The 22,196-nt window shown below is 48.4% G+C and overlaps 1 protein-coding gene and 1 long non-coding RNA gene across 4 annotated transcripts in view; one reads left to right on the top strand and one right to left on the bottom strand.

The window, feature by feature from the left end:
• Positions 1-8,467: 8,467 nt before the first annotated feature.
• Positions 8,468-12,445, bottom strand: LOC120324887. Of its 2 annotated transcripts, XR_005566563.1 has the most exons (3): positions 11,220-12,445; positions 10,151-10,227; positions 8,468-10,051 (listed from the first exon to the last, which is right to left on the bottom strand). It is a non-coding gene; the product is annotated as an uncharacterized LOC120324887 (long non-coding RNA). The 2 variants fall into 2 exon arrangements; XR_005566562.1 differs by having other exon boundaries at positions 10,151-12,445.
• A 318-nt stretch (positions 12,446-12,763) lies between these two features.
• Positions 12,764-22,196, top strand: part of ABHD2 (abhydrolase domain containing 2, acylglycerol lipase) — a 36,547-nt gene continuing 27,114 nt past the window's right edge. The window contains exon 1 of one of the 2 annotated variants that reach the window (XM_027745254.2): positions 12,764-12,820. The gene's annotated coding sequence lies outside the window, so the exon portion shown is untranslated. Of the gene's footprint in view, positions 12,821-13,381; positions 13,402-22,196 lie in introns of those variants that run through there. The other variant, XM_027745255.2, reaches the window with a different exon arrangement.

The following is a 22,196-nucleotide window of genomic DNA, read 5'->3' as shown; positions in this document are numbered from 1 at the left end:
TGCTGGACAGGGAACACTAGTGCCCTGTGCCACCCTTGTCATCCAGCATGCCAGCGGCATGGGGTTTTCCCAAGTTTCCTCCATCGAGGAAAATAGCTTTCATCCAGGTTGGGCATACACGGGAAAGGGACTGGGAGGGACATAACAGTTCTCTGCCCAAAGCACCACACCACAGCTACACTGGTTCAGCCACAAACTAGCTCCTCTTTGAGCTGTGCCCAGCCACCAAGAGCTGGAAAAGCCCAGCCATGCTATTGAGAGGAACTGGTGCCATGTGGGGAGCTCTGCCCTGGAAGGCAGAAACATATTTAACCCTGAAAGACTAAAGCATATTCAGGCTAAATCCATATTCAGCAGCAAATTCTTTGGAAAAGAGCACTGCACAGCACAGGAATGCTGGATCATTTGACCCTGTAATGGAAAGCCCTCCTCCTCCTAATATGAAGCTGATTTTTATTTCTTCTTGCAAAACCCTCCATTTCAGCATTAACTAACCCACCTCAGACACTTGGGCTACTCATATTTATGTGTTGACTCTGCCCAAGTGTTGCTACATTACTGCTTTTGGCAATGCAGCCACGGCAGCAGCCGCAGGCCGGGCAGCCCAGCCAGGCCATGCACTTTGACCAGTCTTCCCAGTCCGCTCCAGCGTCCAGCTAATGCTTTTCTCAGATGCAGTCAACCAGTGCCCATGAGAGCACCCAAACTGGGAGTGACACCCCAGGGACAGACCTGCCGGCAGGTCCTGGTGCACTGGTGATTTGTCAGAGTGCCAGGACATGAGGAACACATGGAACGGGACACATATTCCCACCTACATCCATCACCCTTGCTGGTGGTATTTCCTTTAATTAATAAAAACCCAAAGGAAACTCCAGGTAGAGTTTAAACTCCAGTGCAGGGAGAAACAGCAGCTGGAACGGAAAGAGAAGACAAGACACAGTACTTGCTTTCGAATAACCCTTCAACCTCAGGGTAATTACTGCTGTGGTGTTCCGACGAAAACAAGGTCAGAAGGAGGAGAGTGCAGGGCAAGATTCCCAGGGCTGTGCATAAGCAACTAGGACAAGGGTGTTTGTTCGGCCTTTTGAGGGGCTACTGCCTGGATTAGTCTCAGAGAGAATGCAAGACCCAGAGGGAGCTGCAGAAAAAGCATCAGCCTCACTAAAAACAGAAAGCAAAATGTTTTCCTTCTGTCCCCAGAGGCATGAATGCCGATGTCCTGAGGAACACGCATGGGAAAGGATATTAAAAAGCAAGTCATGGAGGCCTGGCGGAGCAGTGCTCTCTCCATAGGGATGGTGCTTCCTGCAGGCATCAGTGAATGGAGACCTGCAATAGAGAGGCATCCCAGTGAGAAACCAGGGTTGGGAAGAGTCTGTGCAGTCCCAGCTGGCAGTGGGAAGCTCTGGTTATGGGAAGCAGAGAAGAGAAGAGAAGAGAAGAGAAGAGAAAGGAACAACCTCTCAAGGACAGAGAAGCAAGAAGGAATGGAGACAGCTCCCACAGGCGAACACCACGCCTGAGCTCATACAGCCGCCAAGTTTTCGCAAGGGATGGCTCTACTTGAAAGAGTTGGGTAGGTCGAAGGTCAGGCATAATTTCACTCCCTTCTGCAGGGACTACTTAGGCCTTGTTATAGCAGGATTTACCACTGGGTTTGCTTTCTTCTGCATGGAGATCTGCCAGGCTTTGCTGTGCTACAATCCTTTCCAAGCTGTGCTGATAACAGATAGCCTGGTTCCCGTAGCTGGGGTGATAAAGAGGAAAATAGGTGATGGGGCCACTTGTTTCTCTGATGCAATCCTCTTTAATTTCCAGCTTATACAAAGGTGTTTTCCTGTGAACAAGGGAGGTAAACAATACACAGCCCGCCCCTTGTTCAAACTTAAAGCCCCCATCTGCCATAAAACTGGCCAGGGTGCATCCCATGGCCAATGAGTGTGCAGTGATGGCTCAGGTATCAGCACAGATCTGTGTTCCTTCCCTCCGCTCCCTCTCAGACACTCACCTCTGAACCACAGGATCTCTCACTCCACATCATCAGGTAGCAAAGATGCCCTCCCCACCCCCAGCAAAGTCCTGCTGAGCCCTTGCACGGATCTTTTTTTCGTAGCAGCTCCTATTGTTTGAACTATCTGTTCTATAAAGGAGTTCACTGGCTTAGGTTTATCTCATAATAAAGTCAGCCGTTACACCCCAGAGGGATTCCCCACCCAAAATGCTCCCACAACCCTCCTTGCAACACGGTTTTCCTCCCTCACTCCAGCTTCAAGAGCCCAAAAAAAAAACCCTGCCAGAGGTAGCCAGCCTCATTCCTCACAGGCATGGCTCTGTCCTAGAGCCCAAAGTTGTGGTTCAGGTCACAGCACAGGTCCTGGGAAGGTTTCCTGCCCCGTGGGATCAAGCCTCCCATTCTGCCACACGTCAGCCACTCCAAGCAGGAAGGAGAAATGATCGCAGCACCATAGCAGTGGATTAAGCCCCAGTCTGCTCCTAATCCCTCTAACAGGATAACCAAGGGCTTGTGCCAGCATCTCTAACCTCCTGCAGCCCCAGCCAGCGTCACTGCCTGCCAGCCTGCCAGCACGTAGTTTCAATAGCTGCAGAAGACATCCACTGGCCCAGACAATCCTTGTATGTAGCTGGACTTCTCTGTTTATAGAGTTTTCTAGAGTAAAAAATAGCTTTCCACACTCTCTGCCCTTTCCACCAAAAGGGTGACAGTTTCTTTAAAAAGAGGCTGTGCATTTAGGGATGCGAATGTTTAGGAATCAGGAACTTCAGGGAAAAAACCTAGATACTGAATATCTTTAGGGCTAGCTGGGTACAGCTACTGAGTGCTCTTCAGGGTATCTAAAACTTTCTGATTTAAAAGGAAGGAGGCAAAGGGCAGCACCGTCCCCTAGTTTTGCTCAGCTGCCCACTGCTGATCCTGTTGGAGCTCAGATGAGATCCCAGCCAGTTTAACTTCAAGTCTTTTGCTCTAACCTAAATAAACAAGATTATACCCAGCTTAGAGCTGGTGTGTCTGTGTAAGGTACTTAATATAAGCACCTTTATATAACCCCTTCTCTGAATCCTTTGCAGTCTTTAAGGATTTATCCATGCTTATCTCCAACAGAAAAGGTGTTGCCTTTATCTTCATTTGACAGATGGGAAACCAAGGGCTAGAGAAGCTGGAGGGAAGGACATGTCTCTATTTTGTCCACCCAAAAGCTAGGCACGTGGGCTTGGCCTCTTTCACACACTTTCTCATCAGTGGTAACAGCACCATTTCCGAAGGTCATTTGTACAGGAATTCCTGCTACAGCAGGAATTACCCTGGGAAATTCCTGTCTCCTCACTGACGATGGATCAGCACTGACCTCTGGTCAGGACTAAACCTCTGTGTAGTGGTTCCCTGTGGTGCCTGTCTCACAGCACTGCCCGGGATAGGCAGAGCAGAGGCCACATCCCAGACTTGCCTTGCCATTCTCTAGCCTGTTGCTTGGAAGCACCCATCCAGTAACGGAGTTGGCACTCCATGGTACACCATGATGCACAATCGAAACCGCTTATGGATTAGCAGCTGGGAGCAGCATGACCGTGCCTGAGCACCAAGCAGATGCCACAGGCAGATAAACCATGGCTCTTTTGTTCTTTTTCAGGAAGCTCTTGGCAAGCTCCTGCCTTGACAAAGCACTAACTTGTGTCCTTGATAACTTTATCATCCAGGTTCCTCTGATAACCCAGGTTTCTGTGTCAGGTTTCTGATCCTTGCCCTGTTATCACGATCTCAAGACCACTCCTTACTCAAGCCAACAATTTGGTGCATGTGCTTCTGGCATACGCTTGATGGAAGGTCCTCCAAGACCTGCAAGGATCAAGGCAAGTTTGCAGCCTGATTAAACACAGGGCCTGATGGTGCTAATGCTATATGAATATGTAACAACACGAATGAACTCTAATGAGCTGGGCCACAGGGTTTGTTTGCAAGGAGCCCAGAACCTGTCTTACCGGCTGGTGAAGAAGAGGCAGTTTGCTCATTATGGCACGCTCCCCTCCCGCCCATCCATGCTGGGGAGAGGCTCTGCCCAGGTGGAGGCCTTATTAATTTGTAAAGTTGTCTTTTGATCTCTATCTTGGAGCATAATGAGAAGGTTTGAACTCTGCCCGTCCCACCCTCTCTGTGCCTCCCACTTGCTCTTATCCCCCAGAACCTGGCAGGCAAGGGGAAAACTGCCACAGCTCTGGGATTCATTTCTTCCTGGAGAGAGGAATATTTGGGGCCTTTTAAGACATAGTTCAGTAGACACATCTACAGCAATGTAGCAGGATAGCACCAATCCCTGCATACCCTCCTCTCTGTCACACAGACACCTGATCCTGGGGGGAAATAAGGGGAGATCAAACCTCAAAGGCAGCTCCTTATTCCCTTGGTTCCCCCAGCCCAAAGCAGCAATCAGAGGCCACCTGGAGCCAGTTGTGTCCCTGTGTGGAGCACCATCGATGCAGGATGTTGGCTCCTATAGGACCTCTGCTCTGGAAGGAAGTTCCTGGTGCCCTGTGTCTTCCCCTGGAGCTACTACAGGAGCTCCTGTGCTGGCAAAGAGCCACACATCCCCCCATGTAATGACCCATCAGTCTTCCCCTTGTGATGTAATCTCTCTCCCACCCTGGATCAATCCTGCACTCCTAGCACACCGGTTGCAGCTCCTTCTCCACCGCTTCCTGCCCCTTGGGCTGCAGCCTCCAGAGCCACAGCAGAAACCACAGCAAGAGCTTGTTTGGCACTGTAGTCTGTGTCCAGGAGAGCCAGCTCAGCCACTCAGTTACTCCTCTCCCATGACTCCTCCTTTCCTCAAAAGGAAATGAAAACAAACTCCAAGCCAGACATGTGTCCTCAACGAAATCCATCTGTCAGAGCCATCGCCACGGTCCGACCGGGCTCTTGCCTGGACAGGGCGTCCAGACCCGCCATGGAGAAGCGCACGTAGCCAGTCCCAGGGGCAGCACGCACCCAAGGGGACACGAGGCCGGAGCAGTGGACACCACGGGACTGCCAGGGCAGCTGTGTTGTCCCCAAGAGATCTGCCTGGGGCTGTGCTACCTCCCTTCTCAGCAGTGACAACAGCTCCCAGGCAAGGAGCCAGCTGATAGCTCTGCACATCCACAGATGTCTCCATACCGTTTCCATACACACCAGGCAGAGTGGTGACGACCTCCTTAGCAGGAACAAGAGTGTCCTGAGGGGCAGAGGTATCCACCCATCCCCTAGCTGCTTCACAAATTTCCTCTGAAGGAGGTTACCTAGATCTTAGGTTTGTATCAGACCCTTGTAAAGTCCCAAGTGATTCTCCCTCCCTGCCAGGAAGCTTATACTAAAGTGTTTTTAATACATCCATTGTGTTAGTCATACCCCATATGTCCTCTGCAATCACCCCTCCTTCTCAGTGGGATCTCCCATCACACCAATTACTTTGTCCAGCCTCTGACAGAGCCTTTATTAGAGCATGAACCCATCTGCCTTCTGTCATCCACCCCCCTCCAGGCATTTTCACATTTCACTGTTCCCTCTCATGTCCTTTTCCTGTCCCACAGCCCAGTTGATACTAGATGCAAATCCCACCTATTCTGCATTCTCCCAGTGTCCTTAGAGAGTTAAGTAGCCCCAGCTCCAGTACTGAGTCCCTACATGCCCCCACCTGGCAATGGGCTGCTGCCCTGACAGCCCCAGCAGTAAAAACAGTGGCTCTTGCTGCAGACATCCAGAGTAGACACAGAGAGTGAAAACACGTGAGTTTCACAGCCCCTCTTAGCTCTTCAACAGAGCTTTGCATCCTCCTGGGGCATTCCCTTTGGTCCATGTTCTGGGCCAGGTTTGTTTGTGCCTCCTGGAGATGTGCCCCAGGGACCTATGGATGCAGCCCCAGCACTTCCTTTGCTGTGTGCGATGGGACCAGGGCAATTATTAGGGGCTTGTGTGGTAACCCATGTCCAGTTTAGGATGCTCCCTTCCAGTCCTTGCTACCCCACCTCAAGCTCGAAGTGGAAAACAGGAGGGAGGTCACCCCATCAAGACCTGATGTGGCTCATTTCTGTGAGCGAGGCGACTGCACGGACACGGTGCTGCACGCACTGCGCACCCGAAAGAACACCAGAACCTCCCCGTGGCCCAGAGGGAGGTGCAATCCCTTTAGCTGTGAAATGGGACTCCTTTGCAGTCTTCCTCCTCCCTTGTATGCCTGCGCCTTCCCAGTTTTGGTAGGCTGTCTTCTCCAACACCTGGGAAGGTAAGCACGCTTGCCTCACCTGCTGCAGGCGGGCAGAGAGAGCAGCTCTGCCAGCTGTGAGGACAGTGACCCCACAACCGCAGCCCCAAGGTGGCAGGGCTGTGTTTTGCAGAGCACGTGCAGCCCCATGCAGGAGGCACGTTCGCTCCTCCTGCCTGTGGTGAGCTGGCAGGCTTTCCAGGGAGCCGTGATCTGCTCACAGAGCTGCTTGTTCAGGAGCGTGCCGTGGTTTTGCCTGGTCTTGCAGCTGCCTGTCAGCTGCTGTACAAACACAGCCCTGTCTCCCGTGTCTATCCTGTCTCCCCTCAGCCCTGCTCTTTGTGGGGCTCAGGATCAGCCACACCTCAGCTGGGTAAACAGGAGCTGATCCTGCCCCAGCAGCCAAGGGCTTTGCAGCCTCAGCCACCGCAAGCAAGAAGTGCTCCTTTATTTTTCTCCCAAGCAAATCTCTCTTTCATCATTCAGCAGATCTGAAGCCTTTAATTGGACACAGTAGCTGATGTGATCCTCTGCTTTGGTTTCATCTTCTATTTTCTTTCTTTATCCTCTGCTTTTGTTCCACTCAGCTTCCTTATTTTCTGATCTGTTCCTCATTTTCTCACTCTTTTTCCCCACTCCTGTCTCTGTCCCCTTTTTCCTTTTTCACCCACCAGAGAAAAGCCACCCAACTTTCTGTATGTCACCTTTTTGGGTGCTAAATAATGAACTAATGAACTATTATAGTCTGAAAAAGCCTTGGAGGTTGTTAGTAACTATAACCAGAACCTTGGTCTTCAACTCAGCTCAGAGGCAGCGTTTCCCGCAAATTTTTACCTGGCTTTGAAGGGGTTCTGAGCAGGGAGGGAGGAGGACGCCCATTCCCTGCAGCACAGCACCCTCTAGCCTCCGCCGGGGCGGTAGCTCTTCCCTGAGCTGGAAGCAGGAACGACCTCCACCATCATCACTCAGCCACGCATCCTGCATCCTCCCACGCTCCCTACATGGCCAGCCCTGTGTAACTCCGGCAAAATCCTCCTGCAGCACCATATCCAAGGATAGATTTCATGGGAACTCCAGGGATCAGGATCATAACTCTGGTCTGTTCTGAGCAGACGTGTGATAACTCAGACGTCATTTCCCAAAGGTTGAGACATCAGCTTTGCCAGGTGGAGCCTGCAGTGAGTTCAGGTGGTGTCAGCCCAGAGACGGGATCATTACACAGCGTCAGCAGCACTGGTTACTTCCTCTAGCCCATGCAATACTTTAACTTGGTGGTGGTACACACAGGGTTTTCCAAGGGGAAATGCTGCTCCTGCAAAGCCGGCTGAGGTCACTGAGTGGTGTGGAATCAGTGACTGCAGTAGCTCTGCAGTTGCTGTGTTTTCTTGGGAGGCTGATCCACAGCCTGCCAGGTCCCTGTGCATGGAAAAGGGTGGTCACCCCCAGCACGCCTCTGGATGTGGCAGCAGGCCTTCCCCATTCGGCTGTGACTGCCAGTGCATCTCCAGGAGAGCATCAAGCAGATGGAGATGCTCTAGGTTAGCCTTTCATGCCAGCCACCACACTTTTCCTTGCTGACTCCTGCCCACCCGTCTACCCCCCAAAACATTCTCCTGTGGTTCCCACCAGCCTTACCCACAACCCATCTCCCTGCACCAGCATCAAGCCTGTTTCATCCCCATTTTCCTTCTACACCTCCAGGAAATAGAGCTCTGTTTCTCTGCTCCCTAACACCATCACTCATTCTCCCAAATCACAACTGCAACCATTTCCTTTGTACTCACCCTCCTCCAAAGACAGTTGTCTGTTCCCTCCCTCCCAGACCTATCCAGATTCCCACTATTTTGGCACAAGGCAGTAGCTTCCACCTCCGCTCATTTTATTTCCATAAATATTGCTCTCTAGGAAGAGGTCCTTCCCCGTTCCTCAGGCAATACTAAAATTTGGATTTTTACAAGAGGTTGATAATCCTATTGTTCACTTCACTGAGCATTTCAGTTTGCAGGATTGCAACCCTTCGTTCTCCTCAGGCACCGCTACTTCCATGGAAAATTTTCCAGAGAAAATATTTCACAAGCAGCCACTGAAAAAAAAATAACTATGGTTTTAGCAGTCTCCCTCACCAGCTTTCTGAGGCAGGATAATCATAGTCTTTCCAAACTCCAACCTCAGGAACACAGTATAATGGCAAATGTCAGACAGACCACTTGGGATTAAACAGAAGACCAATGACTTCCTTTATTCAGCATGACATCTTGGAAACACTCCAGGAGAAACTCATACATCCTTCTGGTTCTACTACATCAATTTGTTCAAGTCCATCCTGCTTTCCACCAGAGATGCCTCCTCTCCCTGCTCTCCAGGCCTGCCAGACACCTGCTGCTCTGATGATACCTCCCCTGCACGGAACCCCTCTGCTTGTGCCAGTGGCTTTAGGAACAGGTGCCACACCAAAGCACCACTTGGCTCCTGCAGCTGTGTCTCGCTTCACCAAAATGTGTGATAAAGGGCCAGAAGTGGGTGAGAGCAAATAAGAGGTGGCATAAGAAGTGGCTGCGGGGACAGGTTTGCTCAGCCTGGCAGCTTTTGGTGAAGAAGGTAGGAATTTCACCTAACCAGACCCCCTGGAAAATTCAGGGGTGTTGTGGCACAGATTCATCTGAGGGAGATACAGATGGATTCTTCTCCTAGAGCACCGAGACTGCTTGTGGAGCCAGGCAGGATTCAAGTGCCATGGAGCATCCAGAAGCAGGACCAGCAGCACTGCTGTTGCTGGGGAGTGATTTTCAAAACCTTTTCCTCCATCCGGCAGCTGTGGCTGGATGTGGGGTAAAAGCTGTGAGCTGGCTATTTGGAATTTGTGGACGGAGCAGCGGAGCACAGCCTGGTAAAGTGCTCAGCTAAGTGGCATTTCTCTTTCGGCCTAAAGAATTTGGGAATGCAATAGCCCATCTGCTCTGAGATGATAAGTGAAGCTCCCTGTGTTAGCAGTCAGAGCCCTCTTGGGTTTGGTAGAAAAACAAAAAAGGAGTCAAAAAGTCTCTAGCAATGGCTTTCAGCCATTAGAGACCAGAGCCTGTGGTCTACAGGGGACAAAAAGGTGGACAGCAGTACCCAGCAGGGCTGACTGAGGTCAGTCACTTCAGTTCTATAATTAGGAAATAAATACCATGCTAAATAAACCCAGAGTAGAAGCTTTTGAGGAGCGTGACAGAGCTGGAAGTTGGAAAGGAGCAGCTGAATGAGAATGCGATGGAAAAATACTGAGCAGGTGGGCCACGTGCCACCTCCCTGACTGGTTTGTATGATGCAGCCGTTCTCCCATCCCAGGCACTTGCCTCCGTGCGTTGCCAGCTCCTCAGGACAGAGGCTGGGCTATTTAGAGCTCTGCAAAGTGCCCATTACGCTTTTAGACACCATTTTCAGAAAACACGTAAGAGTGCAAAGAGCACTGTGCCTCCAGATCCAACAGGCTCCGGAACAGCACGGCTCTGCAGCCCACGAGCCAAAGCCTCGCTGGCACTGCAGGGAAGGCAGAGCGGGAGAAGAGGAAAAAAGCGTTGCCTTTATTTCCATCTGCGAAGCTTTTTTTGTGCTCACATGTCACTGACAGGCACTTTGCTTATTTTCAGCTGGCAATCAAGCCCTGCCTAAGAGATGTTTTCCTTTTTTCTCTCTGCTACACCACTGGCAGAGATGAACACCCTGATGTTTCCTCCAGCAAAAAGGTTCCCTCGGGGGTGCAAAGTCCGCGGGAGTCCTTCAGCACACGGCGGGTTTGCTGAGCAGGAGAAAAGCTGGGCCAGGGGAAACGAAGCAGAAAAAGAGTTTGAGTTCCTTGTGGCAGCAACAGCCAAAAAGTGAGAGGGATGTGAAGAACAAAAGGTGATTCTCACCACGGTGTTGCACGGGGGTGTCTTCAGGCTGGCTCAGCAGCACGTGGCGTTCTCTCTGCCTGGTACCTTTCCAATTGCTGTGTTTAAAAAGGTGGAATTATCATCGGTCTTTTTTTGGCCTCTGTACAGAGGTAATTGCCTGCCCAAAGCACAAGGCAAAGCTGCATTTTATCCCGTGCCTGCAGTTCCCTGCACACACATTTGGCCCCTTTGACAGTATCCACATTACTCAGAGAAGGATCCTCCTGTCTCTAGAGCATTAGGGTGTTCATGGACACCCCCATCCCGCTTCCCTGCACTAACATCAGGCAGAAACATCTGCTGGGCTGGTGCTGCCAAATCCTTCCCTACAAGACTGGGAATGAAGCTCGGCCCTTCCCAGCACCCTTCCTTTTGGGATGGTTCAGGCTCCCGCTCAGATGGCATTTCCTGAGCATGAGCTGTTTGCTGTGAGTGGCACAGCCTCTCTGCTGGCTCGGGGCCGGAGCGCTCCACCTATGGTAACGCTGCTGTTCCCAGCGCCAGCCCTATGGAGCGGGCCGGCCAGAGCAACTCCCTGCACGCTCTGAGAGAGGGCAGCTCCCTTCACAAGGCCTTTGTATTCCCAAAATGCTCTTGCTCCCTCCCAGACACCCCTGCTCCCACACCACAAGGTACAGCTGGAACCCCCCAAGGTCACTCAGAGTGAAATGCCAATGACTCGCACCGATTCTTCTTCCCCTTCCTGGAGACACGGCACCTTTTCCATCACTTCCCTTCTTACTGCAATAAACAAAACTCAGGATTTTGGCTGCTGCTGCCACAGCCACCTGGGAAATCGTGCTGCCACCTCTCCAGTGTTAAGTCCCCTCCAGTTCTTGGCTCTCATTCCTCACTGATGCATCTGAGCAACCCTGGTATAAAAGACCATCCTATGTTTCATTTCTCCTCAGCAAGAAGTGGGCAGCTGAGAGTTTGGTTTGCTCTGCTTTGTGGCAGGGTCCATAACAAAGCTGTCTTCTAACAGCTGAGCTTCTCTCAGGTCAGAGAAATCTCCAACAGCCTCAAGGATTTAAAATAAAAGCCTTACCCAGAGGCTCAGCTCCGGTCTGTGGCATGTTTTCCTGCCTGGATCTGTTTTTTCCTGCCTGGATCAGATGGTGAAGGAGCTAAGGTACACACGGAGTCAATTGGACTGCAATTTTGTGTAATCAAACTCAAACACATTCCTGAAATACTTAGTTAAGCCTGATACCGGATGTTTATCTGCTGAGCCTATCTGGTAGCTTGATCACAAGCATAACTCAGCTGCCTTGAGACACACCAAACCTCAGCCCAGCTGAGTTGCTGACAAATTTAGCAACCATAAACCCTGGGCAATCCCACAAGGTTAATTAAATGATAAGGAATACTGCTGTTTGACTGAGCGGTGCAGGATCACAACTGGAGTAATCGAGGAGGAGAGGATGCCGCTGTTTGTTCTGCCACCGTCACTCCAGCAGTTCCCTCTCTCCCCTTCCTCAGAGCTCTCTCCTTCCCTGTGACTCAGGCTACAGCAGTTACTCATCTCTCCACATGCACAGCGCCCTGGAAAATGTGACTTGCTCCTTGAGAGCTTTCTCTACGTAGGAAGCTCCAACTCCCAGTAAACAGAGGAACCAAAATGTCTGAAATGAGAGGAAGGATTTTTCCACCCAGTTATATAAAGCAACCATGAGCACAGCTCGGAACAGTTGATGTTACCAGCAACGTAATGCATGGCTCTTTTGGGATAACACAAGAAAAGCAGGTTTATAAACATCACACTGTGGACAGTTTGTTATCTTATAATTTGTTTCCCTCCAGTGCCTCCCTGACATGGTGGGGTCCATCCACCTTCAAGTGGATTTCACTGTCCCTGTCACACTCCCCACTAGTGAGGAGGACGCTGGGCACTCCTGTGCCTCTGAGGGACCAGGGAAAGCCCTTCCCTGCTGCTGGCACAGCCCAAGGGTGGTCCCGGTGTTTGCCACACACAGGTGGCCTGTGGGCCCAAGGCAACCAAACCCAGCGTGGTGAAGGCCCTGTCACCATTTTTAAGGCCCTAAAGTATTGTTCTTGAATGACTTTAGTTGCAACACGTTATTACATGACCAGCATCCAGCACCAGCTCATAAGTAGCCTAGAGGGGGCTTTGGCCCTCAGAACTACGGAGCTCCGCATCACTGAGGGGTGAACGTGTCCCTCATCTGGAGCCGCTCCTCACGCAGCCTCCCCTGCACCACGGGCGTTGGCTCCGGCGGCAGGGAGCGGCGAGGCTGAGGATGGAGCTGTGGCTCTCTCAGGCTCTGTCATGGCGCCGACGCTCCCGGCCCCCCTCCGGCACGGGCAGTCCCGCCCCCCGCGCCCTCTGCCGCCAATCACCGCTCTCCGCCTGACTGACAGGCGCCGAAGCCAATGGAACTACGACGCCCCGCCCCGCCGAGCCTTCTCCAGCCAATGGCGCCCGCGCGTCTCCGCTGGCGCGCGCGCTCCCGCCCTCAACTCCCTTCTGACCAATCGCCGCGCGGTTCTAGGCGGAAGCGACACGGCGGGGGCCAATGGGAGGGCGAGGGCGGCTGCTAAAGGGCGGCGGGCGGCGGGCCCACGGCAGACGGGCGGGAGCGGCGGCGGGAGGAGTGGAGGGTGCTGTGAGCCCGGCAGGGCCTGCAGGTGAGGCGGGGAGCAGCTTCCCGTGGGGCTCGGGAGGTGGCCGGGTCTCCCTCCCTTTCTTCTCCCGGCGGTGCATGGCCGCAGAGGGCTGCCCCGCGGCCGGGTCTCGCCCTGCCCAGCCGCCGTGCGTTGTCCTCGCGTGTCTATTGCCCGGGGCGGAGGTGGGGTGTCCCTCGGCATTGGGTTCTCCCCGGGGGTGGAAGCTCTGGGACTGGCGGTACGGTGACAACCGCCCCCTGCCCTCCCTGGGGATGTGAAGCTGGGCCGGGAGCTGCACATCCCTGTGCTCGCAGGGAGGGAAGGCCGGGGTGTGATGCTATCGGGAGCTCAGTGCAGAGCAGAGGGTGGCCCTCGTGTGGGTTAGAGCCAGGGCAGCTGTGCCTCCGGCTGTCAAGTCACACTGTTCTCCCAAACGGCTTCTTCTCTGGTGCTCCAAGGTCCTGACCCCGCTAGGAGCATCTCGCGTCAGCTTCAGACTCCCTTTTGTTAGATACTGTGTACCTGCTTGTCAGCCTGTGTGATGGGATTGCTCCTTTCTGCACCTTCGCGTGTAACTTGTGACTTCCTCCAGCTCACCGTGGGTAGGTGCATCTGTTACAGGTGATGAAATCCCTCACCTGACACTAACTTCTTTGGAGAGGTTTGTCAGCAGTAGCTTTATTCACGCAGTTATGGCTGGAGGGATTGCATTCTGCATTTTCATGCAGGTCTCCTCAGAGAATTCATAACAGCTTCCTCTTATTGTTGATGTACAATTGTCAGTGGCCTGGCAAGCACTAAAGATTCCTGTCTGCCTCTTGCAGATTGCTGCTTGGCTTCCACAGCACTAGTGCCTCATTCTGTGACAAATGTTAGTGGCTTGTTAGTCAGCTAACTGGTACAGTATATTCATCTTACAGGCCTTATTTATCACACTCAGCCGCATTTGTAATATTGCTCAGGTTGACATGTTCTAGTCCCTGCTGATATGGTGTTCGTAAGACACTCAGTTCAGCTGTTTGCATTTGTGATATCTCATCTTCAGACTTCCTTTGATAACATTTATTTCCTCTGCAGGGAGTTTTGTTATTGACAACTCGTCTCTGGTTGTTGTGTTATCTTTTCTTGGTTTGTCTGTGTCCTCTCTTAGGTGCTTGCTTAGTTCTCATTTCACAAGAGGAGTTTCAATGGATTCTCCTGTCTCTTGGATCAGTGGACGTGCAGCTGTTCTTATTTGAGGCATGGCTTATTTTGGTCTCAAAGTCAAGAGTAAGAACAGTAAGGTTATTAAAAGGGAAATCAGAGCTAATGTTTGGGTTCTTCTATTCTCTTGCCTTATTCTTAAAAACAGTTGATTTTGCACAGGAGGTCCTCTGTGTTACTGAGTGAATTAGCTGCACAGAAGATGGGGCTGATCTAAGATTGTGCCAAACTGTCTTTTTTAGGGGTGGAGAAGATGGGGAGTTTGGGGATAAGTCCTTCCATCATGCACAACTGTTTCTGAAGAAGTTAAACTTGAAAATTAATTTATTCTACTCTTGTAAAAGCTATATTTTTCTATTCAGGGAATGAATAGCAGCTTAAGCTCTTAGTGTTTCATAAATCTGCTTTATTAAACTTGTCATGGGAAAACGCAGAGATTAACACGTTGAAATAGTTGTTCTGGGATGTGGCACTGGGAAAGAAAGATGGCTGAATAACATCCTCTGTCCTTGACACAGGTTGTCCGAATCTACTAAGTTCCAATTGTACTTCTAGGTGTGATTTGGTGCACAACAGGAAATGGTGGCTTTAGAGCAGTGATTCAAACCTTCTGTAGTTTAACCTCGTTCAATAGTGGAAATGGCCTGGGTGCTGCTGGATTCACATTGTCCTGTTATTCCCCTTTTTTGCTCTGTATCTCTTGCCTCCTCATCTCTACTTTCACACTGCTGGCTCTGGCAGTACCAGAACTTGGAATAAGTTAACAAAGAACAGGGTTTAGCAAAGACTCTGGTAAGGGTTTAAGTGCTGGGATCTTATAATAAGCTGGGTGCTTATAATTCCTGTTGCAAGGTATAGCCTGAAACTGGTGGTTTGGACTTTCCAGCAAAAGCCTAAATAACCACAGTTTTGCTAGTATATTGGAGTCTTCATCTTTGCTTTTGAGTTTCTCTGAAACAGTGTTTCTGAGCTCTGAATTGCTATTCTTACGGTGCTATAGAACAATTGATCTTCTGTGCAAATATTTGCCCTTCTTCAGCCTAAATATCTTGCAAAGTTTAAATTTATATACAGTTAAACAACTGATCAAACTCAGCTGACTGACTGCAGTACCAAACAGTTGATTTAATTTCAGTGTGCAAGGGCACGTTGTCCTTCTTGTGGAGAAGCAAAGTCCCACTTGCCCATCATATGTGGGTGGCAGTGATGCTAACCCAGTCAGGCAGCTAACTCGGCCTCTTCTGGCTCTGGGAAGGCTTGTACGCCCAAGGGCTTGTCTTTTCTTCAGCTGTATCAGTTGACTTAATAATAAAGATTGTCTCTGACTGCCAACCTTGCTTTGCTGATATCAGGCAGCAATAATTGAAAATGCTTTGCAAAGCAGTTCTGTACAAACCATACGCTTGAAGCACCTTTGTGCCTGTGCTCCGTTAGAGGTAACGGCAGTGGAAGGAGGTGTCACACTTGCCAGGGTACAGATTTTTATCTGTACCTCTGGATTGACCAAGAAGTGCGGTTGCCTCGCACTTACTTACTCTGCTGTTGAGAAATACTTGTTTCCTTTCATTGTGGGTTCGATCTGACTAAAATAAGTGAGTGACAAGTTCCTCTACTAATATGGACTGAGCCCTTGCAAAGACCATTCCAAAATGTCTTACATATTAGTTTCAAGTAACTGAGATACAGCCCTATTCAGGACTTTCCGTCCTCAAAAAGCGTAGTACAGACTCCTTAAAAGGGGATAAAAGACTGCTGTTGAGAGAGTCACTCTTCAATAATCTGTCCTGCTTCTAAACTTAAATCTTCAAAGATGCTTTTGCATAGAGCTGCAGGTTCCAGAAAGGTTATGCTGAAGGTGTTCAAGCCTGGCTGTCCCTTAACTGGAACACCCAGTTCTGTGAAGGTTGGGCATATGTGACTATGAAAGGTTGCACTAAGTGAAACAAGCAGATGCACAGCCACTTACAGTGAACGTCCTTGTAAGAGGTAAGGACAAAATGTCATAAGACGTATGCCTATAATATCTCTAGCCTCTCACTTGGAATTCAGCAGGAGAGAGGGCAATGTAGCAGTGGTGGTAATTGTGTGTTGGTCAGGTCCTGTCTCTTTGTATGTAATTCTTCTGTCCTGAAATGTTGTTGCTTCGTTTTCAATGTCATTACATGAATTGGACTTCTCTAGTGTGAGCCTTCTATCAGTCATGGACAGACTCTGAGAGAATGACTCTGCAAATCTTCTGTTCCCCGGTGGAGAGGAGCTGCTCACTGGGGGGAAAAAAAAATAAGGTGTTTGAAGGCCTCAGTCAAGTGGCACCTCAGCTTTGGATCATGTTCAGATATAGGTGTTTTCAGACTACTTGAACTGGACCAGTCTTGAATAAAGTTCTCTTACCTGTGTTGTGCTTTGGGATAGGTGGTCTTTCCTTGCTCTGCAGCTGGTCTGGTGTGGAACATGTTCCCTACTTGCTTGTCTGTGCACCCTGTGGCTGAGCAAACAGCTGTGATGTGCTTGGACTTTGAGCTGCTCCTCCAGTATGAACAGCTGAGCTCTGCGACTGGGGATGGAGGGGTTGGAGGGTAAATGAGGCTTTAACAATATGATGCTGTGCTTCAAAATATAGTGAGGGAATAGAGCAGACTCCTTGGGGATGTTGGTCTGTAATGTAGTTTTTATTAGCTCTCCCAGCTCTATGGCTTGGTGCTGGGATCATTCCCTCAACTACTGAGCATGGATCGTCAGGTTCTCTACAGCCTGTTTACTCCACTTCTTCCCTTGAGCTTGGTGCTGCTCGCTGGCACAGGGTTGTGTGATAAGCAGCTAATGCTGTAAGGCTGTGGAGAGGTGTTACCCAGTATTTCTCTCTGTATGTAGAAGTAAGCTTGACCTCTTGTCCAAGAAGCTGAAGCTTTGCCCTGTAGTTCCGTAAGGCAGTGGTCAGGGTGTGACGGTCCCAAGTATCCTGTATCTTATCGTAAAGGAAAGGCTTATGTTATCTAAGCAAACATAGTTATTTGACTACTGCAATTAATTGATTTCTGTGAAGTCAGAGACTTGTTCTGTGTTAGTTTAATCATGTTCATCAGGTGTGTGCAATAAAAGCTAATGCAGTGGTTTTCAATCCGTCTGAGACAGAGGAACCAGATAAGGCAACATACATGGAGTCTACATAGCAACCTCTTTGGGTAATACACAAAAGCTGCCTGTGGGCCAGTTGAACTATTTTTGATCAGCTAAAATGATTTTGTAAAGAAACAAAGGCAGTTCCTGTAGTTGGAAGGAAGTGAAATTCAAGGCTCATTTGACTGTAAATTGCCCTTTTTGGAGACCTGAAGGACCTAAAGAGCCTTCGGCCCTGTTGGCTGTAGAATTATTCTCAGGTGCTTCTTAGGCGAGTTGCCTTGGGATATACACCCAGCCTTCTTAGGTGGTTGATTTCTGCTCTGAAGATGTAGGATTCCTCAAAGTCAAAAAGGAAAAAACTCCAGTTAAATGCACCTGTCTTTCTGCACTGATGGTGCCTTGTGCTGAGAACTTTATCCCTGTAACCTCACAGTACCTCTAAACTTAGTATGAGCCAAGTATTGTAATTCATGAAAAGGTCAAATTCCAGTCAAGGCACCAGCCAAGAAATTCTTTTTGGAACAGGGTGTAAACAATACTTGCTGGTGTCTGTACTTGCCAACCGGCCAAATCCTGGCCTGGGTGCAGGCTCTGGCACGAGGTGGAGGGATTTGTACCAAGGACTTCCATGTGCTGTCCAAGTAGTGTTTTTTTAACCATCCTTGTGAGGGGACATGTCAGTGTGCCCTCTGTGTTTGGAGATAAAATCTGTCAGATGTAGAACAACAAAACCATGGGGGGCTTTGCTGGACTCCTGAGGACTTCGCTTTATCTCTCGTGGCCACATCTAACCCTAAGCTTAAGTTCTTGAAGTGCTCAGCTAATTCTTAATTATACCCTCTGTGCTCTGAGACTTAGTTGGCTCTTTGAAATGGCCAGAAGTACCGAGTGATGCATCAAGATGATCTCAGCACTTGTTTCACATGTTTTTCTTTAAGCCACCACCAAAGGTTATGGGAGGTTTTGCTCTGGATAAGCTTGGGCTGGGTACATGCCAGTCTCAAGATAAGTGGTGTTGTGACTTGCTTTGTGTGCTTAAGCTGATGAGGTATAGTGCTGGCGTGGTCCTAAAATACTTGTATCTATTTAATTTTCTTGAAACAAAGTAGCAGTTTAGACTTGACACTTTTCCATCAAAAGGAAATCATTTTTTTTATACAAGTGCTGGGTAAAAGGTAGGATATGGGACTGTGCAATAAAGCTTGAGGCTTTCTTCATGATTACTCTTGAACAGGTTCCTGTAGTTGTGTGGATTGTGTGCCTTCAGACTGCCCTCCAGTGCTTTACAAAAAGTCTGGCAGCCTTTCCCATCAGGACACATGCTTCAGAGCCTTTCCCAGGTATATTCATCTTCATCTGGATGGTCTCAAAATATCTTCCTCTGCACTGAAACCCTTGAATGCTCAGTAATGTGACATTTCTGTACACTTCCTGGAGTGAGATTTGAGTAATATGTATAAAACTTTCCTTTATTTAAAAAACTATGCACTGCTCTGGCTTTCAAACCTCTCTTAAATAAAGTTCCCTTCTCCATAACATGGTTCTAAATATCTTACCTGGCAGTGACAGGCCTGTAATTTCTGGTTTTGCAGTGTATCTTTCAGAAGAGGCATTAGGTTTGGTTGATATTAAAGACAATTAATTTCCTAGAAACATTCCCCAAAGAACTAATTTCAGTGAAACAGCCATCCTTCTTTGCCCTTCAAAGAGGTGGTAAAAAAAACCCTTACTTCTGATCTGCCTAGGAACAACTCTTAAAGTAGGGTGAGTTTGCTTTTCTCTTGTCTAACGTACTTACTTTGAGTTTTATTCCCCAAGTGGACACTAAAAATGTATTAAACCAGTCCAAGAAATGTGTGGTGCATTAGTTAACAAAGTCTGTCTGCTTAGTCTGTCAGAAGCAGCTTCTTTGACTCTTCTGAATCTTTGTGGGTAAGAGAGTATCACACTGCTTGGTGGAAGCTGTAAAAGCATAAGAAAGGGGATTTTTAAAGACTTTCAGTGTTGGCCAGGCATGCTTCACTTTGGTGTCCAGCTGAGCTCTGAGAGCACCAGTGAGCCAGAGTGCTGACTGGTGGGAGGGCAGCTATGAGGCTTTTGTACTGAGCTGCCATTGCTGGAAATGGCATTCCTTCAAGATTCTTCAGTCAATGTAATGGAGCATAAAATATCTTGCTAGTGGAGTCCCTTTCAAAGAGGCCTTTGCTCTTGTCTGTTCCGTGTAGCTGCATCTTTGCTTTAGCCAGAAGCGTTTTTAGTGAAATGAGGCTTTCAGTGGCTCATTAAAAGGCCTGAAGGAAGGATCCTGTGGGAATGGCTTCCTTTAATGCCTTTGCTTTTTTTAATGTTGGCTTTCCAGTATGCACAGTCAGACTCTGCTTCCATGGGTGGAGGAGCTGTAATGCTTGGTAGTTAACAAATCCCGATTGTGCCGCATTGAGTCACAGCATGAAGTGACTTCTGTCCCTGGAAGAGTTTCCTCTCCACAGGAAGCCTGTAACTGAAACGTGTACAAGTCCTGGATTTGTTGACAGTTGTGTATTCACTTACTATACAAGTAAATATTTTGATGGCTTTTCCAAAACCTAGTGTCTTTGAAAGGATAGTAAGGAATTTGCTGTAGCTCTCCTGGCTTTTGTTGTACTTGTTTCTGTTCCTGTCTGGAAAGGGGAGACATGGGGTTTTTTTTCTCATTGTACTTGTACAGGTGAATTGCATTCTAGCAAATAGCGCTGAAATGTTTCCTGCAACATGATTTTCAGCTTTTTGTGATGAAAGGGGAAATGAAAAGACCACAAATTCAGCACTTGCTTTCCAGTGATTGATTTTAAACTTAGCTCTCAGTCACAATTGGGACTTAAGAACATTGCTTAAAAGGGCTGTAGGTCTTGGGGGCTGTCATGCCTGTGATTCTTTAAAAAAAAAAAAAAATTAAGGTTCTTCAAAATAACATCCTTGGGGCCAAGAGTTTCAAATTCTTTGTGTTCCTCAATGTGTATCTCAAACCCCTGTGATGGATGTACAGGCAGGCTTGATTGCTTCCAGTGGTACACTTACTGCCTCTTGCTAGTTTTGTCTAACCTGCCAGAAGTGAATCCAGTGTTCTGCATACAGAAAGGACCAAATGTTTGTCCATTTAAATTAGTGCTGACCCTGTTAGAGGATATTCTAGATTAAAATTTGTCTGGCTCAACACTGTGGTTATCTGTCCTCTTTCGTAAACAGACAAGTTTATTGGGTCAATGCAAAAAGGGTTTAACAAAACAGAAGCAAGGTGACCTTATCCCAGCTGGTAAAGAGGGAGGCATTTGTCCTATGTGATTAGAGGCAGAGCTCAAATTCATTTTATTAAGCTAAACCCTTGAAATTTTAGAGCAGAGTGCCTTGACTCAGCCCCTGCAAATCTGCCCTGGCTGAGATGAGTCTGTTTAGGACTTCAGAAATACCAGACTGTAGAGGAGGTACCTGAAGTGCCACAGCTGGATCCATAGGGCTTGGAGTTTACCAATCTAATCTTCATGGACTTAGATCCATTGCTTAAATAATCACTGCAGATACCTGTGCAACTGCAGCAGCAGTGCCAGCTTTGTGTTACATCTACAGACTGATCTGAGCTTTTGGGTGAAGATCCTGACAAGTACATGATCCTTTAGCGCATGTTTGAGGTGCGTAAGTTCAGTGAATGTGTGTTTAGACTGTCTTAAAATGGAAAAGTACTAGTTCACAAGTGTCAAAGCATAATCCTGCCTACCAACAGCTGACTTTTCTGTAAGTAATATCAAGCTGTTTTAAGGGAGTGACAGGCTAAAATGAGATCTAAAAGTATCAGAAAAGACGTGGTGTGTATGTAATCTGAAGATTATATGGGAGAGAGCACTCTCAGGGAGATAGGGCTTAGCTGGATCAGTTACACTGAATCACTAGTACAAAATCCTAATGACTAATTGTGCCCAGGTTTATTTTTAACAAATTCACTAAGGTGAAAGCTGTAAATGACAAGCTATCTTAAAATCCAGGTGGCAGGAAGATCTGGGATAAGTCTTGTATTAGTGTCTCAATTTTCTAAATAAAACAATGAAAGGAATATGTTAACAGAACTCCAGGGAGTTTCAGCTGTGGAGGACTTGCTCAAGCACCTGGTTGTCCTGGAGTTCAGGAACTTGGTCTGCTCTTCTGCCACTTGCACCTTCTCTGGGGAAGCCATTTCTGTAGTTTGCCTGTTGTCTCCTACACAAATGATGGTAGGGTTGGTGAAAATATACTAAGTATGGGCATGATACAGCTGAACACTTTACTTGAACTCTTCATTGAGATATGTGATGCCAATGTAATCTTCTGAGTAGATGTCTTTTTGTGGCCCACTCTGCTCCCTTCTACTGTGAAGCTCAGAATTGGAAAATAAAAGCTTCAGAGCTGTCCAAAATTAAATGTCTCTTCTTTCCTCACCTTCTGTTCTGTGATGCATATGGTTACGGTGGCAGAAACTTGCAGCTTTTCAGCACACTGTTAATCAATAGCTGATGTCATTTGTGTTTTCTTCCAAGGGATTTTGGTGTAGCTGCACTGAGTACAGAAAGTACTTCTGATGCTCTTCATTCCTGCTAGGAAGAATAAAGCTTTGATATGATCTGTCCTGGTGGTGTGTTTTCCATTTGGAAGCAGCAGCTGTGGTAGGGAGCAGACAGTTCTGGAGCTTTTCCTGGAAGCTCTGATTCCCCATCGATTTGTTGTGCCTGTAGGAAGCCAACTCTAATTGTAAATATCACTTATGCTTTTATGGTCACAGACTGAAAGCTCTGTCCTTTATTGGCATCATCAAATTCTTGTAACAAGCCTTCTTGCATGTGCACTAGTATTAATTAGGTGGCTGTGTCTGAGCCTCCTGTGGCTCTCACGGTCTTGAAGTGTGATATGTTGTAACATCTCAAAAAGCAAGTGTGGGAACAAGCAGAGACTGTTTACAAGCTTCCATCTGTAGGAGTGAGCTGCCTTGCTAAGCCGGAATAAAAGTAGCAGAAAACTTCTTTCAGTCTGGCTTCACACTTCAGTAACAGTGTAGATATTGCAGGAAGTT

This window comes from Pipra filicauda, unplaced genomic scaffold (assembly GCF_003945595.2).
Source record: "Pipra filicauda isolate LSUMZ 115617 unplaced genomic scaffold, ASM394559v2 scaffold748_size112454_pilon, whole genome shotgun sequence".
NCBI classification, from domain to species: Eukaryota; Metazoa; Chordata; class Aves; order Passeriformes; family Pipridae; genus Pipra; species Pipra filicauda.
The sequence above is the reverse complement of the archived record's forward strand: the minus strand, read 5'-3'. Positions and strand labels throughout refer to the sequence as shown.